We start from the raw sequence: 7,923 nt of genomic DNA, 5'->3' as shown, positions 1-7,923 counted from the left end.
CACACACACACACACACACACACACACACACACACACACACACACACACACTAAACCAAGCAACAGTTGAACAAGCTCTGATCTGAAAACTAGGAAGGTCTTGTCAGCTAGGTGGGTGAATCGAAACTTGCTTTGAGTAGATATTGATAGTGGGTCGTTGTCAGGCTTTGTTTGGACTGAGCACTTAAGTTTCATTCTCTGAGCATCAACAGGAGAGGCAGTTGACGCGTGTCACACCCTCTGTTGATTGCAAGCTGAAAATCTGGGGCGGGATTTTCACGACCACTTCTCCCTCAGGCACACCCACAAATGGTGTCATACCACCAAAACATGCGATCGCTCAAGCCAGCTCAGCTGTCTAACGAGGTAATGACTGCCATGCCTGCCCATGAGGTCTTTACCGCACTCTCTACAGACGAGGCTACAGACACACTCTGCTCCACACTATAGCCTCCTCTCTGAACAAGCTCTGCCCTCTGGTGTCCACTCGCAAAACCCACCCTAGTCCATGGCTCACGGAAGTCATAAGAGAGCAAATAGCAGGACTGAGGTCAGCAGAGAGAAAATGGCAAAAATCCAAACAGTCCGCTGACCTCAATGACTATAAGCAAAGACTTGTCTCATTCTTCTCCAGCCTGAATACGGCCAAGACAACATATTATCAGAACAAGATATGCAATGCCACAGATACAAGAAAAATGTTTTCTGCTTTTAACTCACTGCGTCAACCACCTCCTCCTCCACCCTCCGATCTGTTCACACCAGACATGTTTGCCTCGTATTTTACTGAAAAGGTTGCAACCATCAGTAACCAGTTTTCTGAGCCTGACCAACTCAGCCCAAAGGCACCAACTAAAAGTGCCTCACTTGACTCATTCTCCTCTCTGACTGAGGATGAAGTCTCTAAGCTTGTACTAGACTCCCACCACCTGTCCTCTGGACCCAATACCATCAAGCCTCCTGCAGACCATTTCCTCTCCGCTTAATGCTACACTTCAGCCCAGGTTGAAAACTACAGACCGGTTTCTCTTCTGCCCTAAAAGAGCACATGTCACTCCGCTGTTCATCTCCTTACACTGGCTCCCAGTTACTGCTCGCATCAAATTTAAAACTCTGCTGCTCGCTTACAAAACAGACACAAAAACGTCTCCTCCTTACTTTAACTCTCTCATCCAGGTCTACACTCCCTCCCGCCCCCACTACGCTCTGCCAATAAAAGGTGTCTGAACCAACCTTCACAACAGGGTCCTAAGTCTCTGACTAGACTCTTCTCCTCTGTCGCCCCCCGGTGGTGGAATGAACTTCCAAACTCCATGTGATCTGCAGAGTCCCTCTGCACCTTTAAGAAAAAGCTAAAGACCCAGCTCTTTCATGAATATCTACTAACTTAATGATGATGGTCTCCATATTATTGATGATGATGATGATGGTAATGACGATGGTTTTTGTTTGATAACGATGACTTATAAGATGGTTTCTATACTGATTATAGCTCTCAAGAACTGCCCTCAATGTTGTGCTTTGCCTCTGGTCACTTCCTGTCAGCACCTGTGTGTCCAGTCAGACTCAAAGCTGATCGTTTGCTCTTACTGACATTGTTCCCTTTTTTCTAGATCCTTGCTTGTGTTGTTCTTACTCTCTGATGTACGTCGCTTTGGATAAAAGTGTCTGCGAAGTGAATTGTAGAATTGTAGAATTGTAGTTATGTTATGGCAGTGTTGCCCTACCTCAACTTCTCTGATATCAATTCCATACAGTTTATTAGTGTTATCATGATGAAAGGGTTAATTTTCATACTCTGATGAGCTACCTTCTCATCATTACAATGAAAGAACAGTGAGAAGCCATAGCTTCAGGCTTTTCCCTATTTACTCACAACGCTGAGCAGAATGAATCAATCCAATCACTGTCGTACAGTCTGCAGAATATAACTGTGTTATCATGCCAGCTGAGTCATCTCAACTCACTGAGTTGATTAAGAACGTCAGGCACCAGGTCTATAACAGTTGGATAATGTTTTTCTCAAATATTAGTGTCATCGACATAAGAAGATTGGATCAATGGATCTGAGAGATTTAATTCTTTTCATTGTTGAGATTTACAATTTCAAAAAGATTATTGAGCAGTTCAGGTGCAGAAAATAAAAACTGGAACATGCAGTCCTCAGCAGCCTCTACCATCAGTGTGTGAATGTGTAGGTGTGACCTGAAGTGTAAAAGAGCTTTGAGTAGTCAGAAGACCAGAAAAGTCCATTTACCATTTGTTTGTCACAGTAATGTAAAACCCAGTAAAAAGGCGGCCATTATCAGACATCAACTGGCTAAGTCTATTGGTGTTGTCCTCTGTCCCTGTTAAATAAGACATTTCAATGTCACAGTACAAGGCACCATACAAGCCGTTAAACATCATTTCACACTCATGACATGCAGATAAAAATCCATGAAAGGCCAGAGTTTATGTTTCACAATATTAATATGTTGGTTTTGAAATGAGTCTAGCCGTGAACGCTCACTGGTTCACTCAAAATGTGAAATAAACCCATCCAGTCCTTTGTTTATGCTCTGCATAAGTCTTACAACACAGAGAAAAATGCTCTGTTTCAAATGTGCTCTCCTTGTGATGTCACAGTGGGATTCTGGAAAAAAAAAATCCTCTCCCCATGGACTCCACCCTCAGCCTGTAACAAAACTTTTGGGCAGGTCCGCCATTTATATTCTCACTACAGAGGAGTAATGTCTACTGGGAAAAATTGACCAAAGCACAATTGTTACGCCACTACACAAACCCACAGCTAACTGCTATCCTTGCACCTGACTCTAAGGCCGGTGAGCCTGTAACGTAATGCCTCGCCTTACAAACGTTAATGTGTACCCTGCCTTACCTGAATGTGTCTGCAACTGTCCTGCCTGTTTGAGGGGTGTGTGTAGGTGACTCACCCCAAAGATCCTCGTACGTGCCGTGACCAGCTCACTCGGACAGCCCGATCCAGGGAGCCACTTGGGATATGATCTCCTCCGCCAGCCCTCTCTTTCATATCAGTTTAGTTCATGTGTAAAAAGAACTCGTGAAGTGTTGAAATAAAAACAAACGTTACTTCAGATTCAGTCTTTCAGGTGTCTGCGTCTTTGCGTTTCCCTCTTGGCGTCTCTTTGACTCAAAACCAATTTCTCCGCCGGCTCCTCCGCCGGTGCTGCTAATGAAGGTTACAGAGACAGAGCCACCACACCCCCCTCAGGTGTGTCATCAGTACTGACCCTGCTTCTCCTCCTACTAACCACACCTACCGCTAAAGACACTGAAGTAAATCCTCCTAACGCATTATCATAACAACAGCACAGATGTTTCATTTAGACCACAGGGGACTGTTTGAAAAGGTGGAGAAGGGGGATTATATGTCCTCTTTAAAGGGATACTTCACCCGTTGAAACATGAATCTGTATTGACATTGGGTCATATATGTAGAAATGTGAAATACATTTTGAAGTTGGTGCCTTCTTGGCCGAGAAAAGGCAGAAAGTGTCTTTTTGGCTCATGTGGATGAAAGACACCAAATCCCAGAATGCACAGCACCGCAGGCCACTCCCACTGAAGCTATGATCTATTTACAGACATGTTTACTTCAACACATGAGGCCGTTTCCTCAACTGATTCAGAAATGTCTTCCAGAAGGAATTGGTATCTTGTAAATTCCTGGCAGAAAACAGACTTTTATACATCTTCAAGAGGGAAGCCTGAAGAGGTTACTAATATAACAAAACCATACTGACAAAACTCACTCCCTGCTTGGACAGGATATTGTTGGCTTGTTAACTTGTTATCGCATCAGCTTGTGCTCTTTCTATTGCTCTGCTTCACACACACACACACACACACACACACACACACACACACACATGCGCGCGCGCGCGCACACACACACACACACACACACACACACACACACACACACACCCCTCCTAGCACATACAAACACCTCTCCTCTTTCGTTGTCTTTTGACTTGGGCACAGTGGGGGTAAGAATTGTTGATTTTGAATGTCTGACAGACCACTACACATCTCATCTCGCCAACGAAAACCAAACATTTGTATTATCTGAGTTTTTATTAACATATATCGTCATTTATGAACATTTATTTGTTGTTACAGTTTTTTCCAATTGCTAACACACTAAAATGACATACATAGCACAATTATTTAAACTGACACACAGAGAGCAAAACCTCTTCTCAAGTCTCCAAAAGTCTAAACACATTTTCTGCTTTACACACATTTTGCAATTCAAAATGGCACTTTTTACATGCACTGAACACAGTTCTCTGCATAAGACACAACAATCTGACATAAAGTCACATGTTTGCCATTTCAAAACAGTACCATTCAAAATGACACTACATGAACTAATTGGCCAATGTATGTGCCACCTGGCCAAACACCTCAATGGTTAATTGTTATCACTTCAATCAGGAAGTAAGCACTATGAAAAGACCACAAGTGAGCACCTCTTTTTTTACAACAACAAGGGAAGAGGTTGCAGAGAGAGGAAGAGGGAGGGTGAGAATGAGAGGGGGAGGAAGAGTGAGAGGTAGGGGTAGAGCTGGTAGAGGAGTTCATGGCCAAAGAAGACAACAACTTTCAAATGAAATCAGAGTAACCTTAGTTGATCATGTCATCATGGGCTGACAATGTGAGAGGCTGGACAGAGAGTGCAGCCCAACTTGAGCTGTTTTTCTGTACTGGTATATGTAGCACTGACTTGTTTGGTGAAAAATAAAAAAATAAATGTTTCAACAGCGTGTGTATTGTGTGCATGTGAACATTCTGAAGAATTTTCTACAATTCAAACTATTTTAGTATTATGGCAAAGCATACTAAAGATGAGAGTGGTCTTCATTATGACCAACAGTGTGTGGTTGGTTAGACAAAAATCTGGTAATATGAATGAATGAATGAAGTGTGTGCCATTTGGTGCAAAAGCATTATCAAAATTTTGATAATGCTATATGTAGTTTTGGTTGCAGTGCTTCATTTTGCAGGATATATGAGGTATTTTGCAGTTTGGGTGTGTGGTTTTGTGAATTGTTTTGTGAAAAGTATTTTGATAAAACCAGCCTATTTTGCAAAATTGTGTTTTAGCAATTGGAAAAAACTGTTATGAAATTACAGTAACACCCTACCTGCCTTTAACTACCAAAAGCAGGCCAGCATTCTGCAACACTGCCCTGGTGGTAACACTGCATTATGAAAAGTGAGATCATTATCAACAGATTTTCAGTTCATTCCCCTGAACTAAGATGTCCCAGTAAAAACTTGGGAGGACTGACATTCTCATAAACGTTCAGCTGCTGTATTACCCCATGTTCACTGTGACAATGTTCTCTGTGGTGGCTTGTGACATTCAGCAGTATTTTTTGTATTAATTCCACGAGAAAGCTTCACACCACTGCAATGTCAGTCTGTAACCCACATTTTAAAAATATATTTATAACTGTCAATGTGTAAATCTTGAACAGGGTAATTTAAATAATATCTAATTTATTTATCTTATTTCATCACTCAGTTCATCTCCTCATCTAAATCAATAAAGATATGAATCAGCCCCTCGTGGCCCACAGGGAAAAAATCCATTACTACTGCAGGAGGTACGAGATCCACACTGGACACTGTGAGTGTGTGTGTGTGTGTGTGTGTGTGTGTGTGTGTGTGTGTGTGTGTGTGTGTGTGTGTGTGTGTGTGTGTGTGTGAGTGTGTGTGTGTGTGTGTGGTGTGTTTGTGTGTGTGTCTGTGTCTATGTGTGTGTGCGTGTGTGTGTCTGTGTGTGTGTGTGTGTGTGTGTATGTGTGTGTGTGTGTGTGTGTGTGTGTGTATGTGTGTGTGTGTGTGTGTGTGTGTGTGTGTGTATTTGTGTCTGTGTGTGTGTGTGTCTGTGTGTGTGTGTGTGTGTGTGTGCGTGTGTGTACGTGTGTGTGTGTGTGTGTGTGTGTGTGTGTGTGTGTGTGTGTGTGTGTGTGTGTACCAGTGAAATATGACACAGGGTGTCTGGGGTACATCCATTTCCAGCAGTGTCTGCTGATGGCAGTGTGTCAGCCTATCAGATTGCTTAATGACTCTGAAGTCATTACTTACCTCATCTTAACATCAGTTATTGATTGGCTGACTAAGAGAAGGATGATGGACGTGACGAGTGGCCGTGATGAATGGACAGCTTAAGATGTCTAATATCTTATATTTCTTATTTTCATTTTATATTAGTAACCTATAACAGATTAAAATAAAGGGATACATCACATTTCTCCATAAAACAAAAGCCGGCCATGTTGTATATGCAGGCGGGAACAGTCTGTTTGGAAACCAAAGGAAGAGAGCTAACTACAGTGGCTGGGAAGTGTGAAGCAGTGTGAAACATTTTGAAACACATTTTTACGTGGCACTACAGGTGTTCAACTGCTGTTCACATGGAACCCTTCTCCACTTCGGCCTTCAAAGTTCTCGTTTGAATATTTGCGACTACCACCAAGTTGAGACAATGTGTGAGGGCGATTTGGGACTTCAGTGGCTCTTTGATGCTCAGCCCATCTTCACAGGGACATCCAGCATCACACAAAATGAACTGTTAGACTGCATGAATGAAGTGTATCAGGAGGACAAAGAAGTGGACGAGACATCATGTTGCATGACAATACAGTGGCAGAGAGATTCTTGGAGTTCTTTGAGGTCAAAGGTCAAACTGCAGTCGGCCACTTATAGCATCAAAGTTGTGCTGGAACACCTGAAGCTAGAAGATAAGCAGACTGTGCTGTGATGAGCGGAAACGTCTGTGGTGTGCTGTTGTTGTTCACTGCTACACCCACCAGCTGAACCTGACCTTACAGCAACTCTGTTCAGTGAGGATGAGAGTCCTGAAGGTGTTTTTTGCAGATTTAAAGGCTTCATATGTGATTTTTTGATCCAGCAGATGTCGCCCTTGAGCACCAGCATGAAACCAAAACTACTCGCGCTGCATTGTTGTGTTAGCATGCTAATGCTAGCGATCTTTATTATGCTCGTATCTTCACACTGCATGTAAATTTACCTGAAATGAGCGTGATCTAGAAACACAGTTAAGCAGTGAGTACAGTATGTTATTCTTCTTTTCTCTAGTCCCTCAATTAAACAACTTTTATACGTGAGGGGAGGAGTCAGCCGGCCGTCCGGGCGATGTAAACAAAGTGAAGATAGGACTCTGAAAACTCTGAAAACATCACAGACAGTGGGACTCGGGTGTTACACCCATTGTAGACAGTCATGACTCACAGAGTTATTTTCAGAGGATCTACTTGATTTATATTTAAGTGTGAAAAATCACATAGAAAGACTTTAACTGCTTTTTCCAAAATTTTCTCTGGCACCCCTAAACATGCACCTCCAGCAGTGAGGTGGAACCTCAAAAGCAGGACTGTCGATGCAGTTTGCCCTGCGTCCGTGTATGGAGGACATACGCACACAACCAGGATGGGACGAGGCCGCCATAAAGTGAGTCTTATGGACTTTCAAGAAAACTCCGGGACAGAGCCCTTTCTGCAAATCCTGGAATTTGTTTCTTTACTAATGCCAGAAGTGGATGTTTTGAAGTGGAGCATCGATGCACCTGTGGTTAGCTGTTAGCTCACCCGATTCAAGGACAATGTTGAGATTATACCACAGCAAACTGATGAATTGGCCGCCGCCGACACGACGGAGCTGACCAGCCTGGCCGGCCTGTAACCAACACTGAGCCAGTACCAAGTCCATATGATGAAGCATCTGCAGATCTGCTTTCATAGATTATTTTCATAGGTGGTGTAAGATCCTCCTTCAGCTGGTCGAACGCTTTTTGTTCTGTAGTGTTACAACCCGGCTCTTAGGCTGCAACTAAAAAAGGAGTCGAAGACGAGGTATACCAAAATA

The sequence above is a fragment of the Labrus mixtus genome, chromosome 8, assembly GCF_963584025.1.
Source record: "Labrus mixtus chromosome 8, fLabMix1.1, whole genome shotgun sequence".
Taxonomy (NCBI): Eukaryota; Metazoa; Chordata; class Actinopteri; order Labriformes; family Labridae; genus Labrus; species Labrus mixtus.
This window is presented reverse-complemented; position numbering follows the sequence as displayed.